Consider the following 2115-nt stretch of genomic DNA (forward strand, 5'->3'; position numbering starts at 1 on the left):
TAATGACTCTCGATCTTTAGGTTTTTTTAAGTCTGTTGCATGTAGCAGTACTCAAAAATAAAACCAAGGAAGGGAGGGAGGAAGGGAAGGAAGGAAGAAGAAAAGGAGAGAGGGAGGAAGAGAGGGAGGGAGGGAAGGAAGGAAGGAAGAAGAAAGGAAGGGAGAGAGGGAAGGAAGGAAGGGAGGGTGGAATGAAAGGAAGGAAGAGAGGGAAGGGAAAAAGGACTCCAAGGAAAGAAAGAAAGAAACGAGAGAGGAGAAATAACAACCAATACTAAGAAATTACAATTTAAAGAGAATATTAAAAAAAACTTTTTGCAAACCTACTGAACAACACAGAAGAAATGGAAAAAAGCCAAATAACATATAACCTACTAAAACTGAAACAGGAAGAAATAGAAAATTTGAACAGGCTGATGACCAATAAAGAAGTTAAATCAGTAATCAAAAAACTCCCAACAAAGAAAAAACCAAGGTCAGATGGCTTCACAGGCAAATTCTACCAAACAATTAAAGAGAGTTAATTTCTTCTTTNAACATTCAAAAGAAGGAAACTGGACCACTTTCTCATAACACACATAAAAGGAGAATTAGAATGGACGAAACACCTAACTGTAAGACCTGACATCATAAAAATTTAAGAAGAGAACACAGGAAGTAATTTCTCTTACATTAGCCCTAGCAACACTTTTCTAGATAGGTCTCTTGAGACAAAAGAAACAAAAGCAAAATAAACTGCTGGGACTACATTAAGATTCAAAACTTCTCCACATCAAAGGAAATAATTAATAAAACCAAAAGGCAACCTAAAGAATGGGAGAAAATACTTGCAAAAGACACACCTAATAAAGGCTTTTTGTAAAGCTCAACACCTCAAAACAAATAATTAAAAATAGGCAGAAGAAATGAACAGCTATTCCTCCACAGAAGATATGCAGGGAAACCTGGCTGGTTCAGTCAGTGGACATGCAACTCTTGATCTCAGGGTTGTGAGTTCAAGGCCGATGTTGGGAATAAACGTTACTTTATTATAAAAAAAAATTTTTTTTAATGTCTATTTTTGAGAATGAGAGAGCTAGAGTGCCAGCAGGGGAGAAGCAGAGAGAGAAAGGGAAGACAGAATCTGAAGTAGGCTCCAGGTTCCAAGCTGTCAACATCGAGTCCGATGTGAGGCTCAAACCCACGAACCGTGGGATCAGGACCTGAGCCAAAGTCGGCTGCTCAAAAGACTAAGCCACCCAGGTGCCCCGTAAAGCTTACTTTGAAAAGCAAAAACAAATGACATCCAGATGGCCAAGAGACACACAAAAAGATGCTCATCATCACTCATCATCAGAGAAATGGAAATCAAAACTGCAGTGAGGTTTCACCTTACGCCTCTCAGAATATCTAAAATCAACAACACAAAAAACAGGTGTTGGTGAGGATGTGAAAAATCAGAACAGTGTTGTACTACTGGTAGGAATGTAAACTGTTGCAGCTATTCTGAGAAACTGTATGGTGTCTCAAAAAGTGTATATGGAACTACCATATGATCTAGCATCACACTACTGAATGTTTACCCAAAGAGTACAAGACACACTAATTTAAAGGGATACATGCACCCCTCTATTTACAACAGCACTATCAATAATAAGCCAAATTATGGAAAGAATGCATACGTCCATCAACTGATGAATGGATAAAGATGTGGGGTACATATACAGTGGAATATTATTCAGCAAGAAAAAGAATAAAATCTTGCCATTTGGCACGACATGGATAGAGCTAAAGAGTAGTAAGTAAGAGCTAAGTGGAATAAGTAAGGCTAAGAAAAACAATACCACAGGATTTCAGTCATACGTGGAATTTAAGTAAAAAAAAAATTATGCAAAGGTATAAAAAGAGAAAGACAAATGAAGAAAAAGACTGTTAACTATGGAAAACAAACTGATGGTTACTAAAGAGAGGTGAGGGTTGAGATGGAGAGTGAAATAGGAAATGGAGATTATATGCACTTTTGGTGATGAGCACTGGGTGATTATATACTTAAAAGAAGTCAAATGAGACCAGCAATCTATTTTCTCTTAAAAAATAAAATAAAACATTTCCAAGTCTAATATTTAATTCAAAAGA

The sequence above is a fragment of the Crocuta crocuta genome, unplaced genomic scaffold, assembly GCF_008692635.1.
Source record: "Crocuta crocuta isolate KB4526 unplaced genomic scaffold, BGI_CrCroc_1.0 scaffold1228, whole genome shotgun sequence".
NCBI lineage: Eukaryota > Metazoa > Chordata > Mammalia > Carnivora > Hyaenidae > Crocuta > Crocuta crocuta.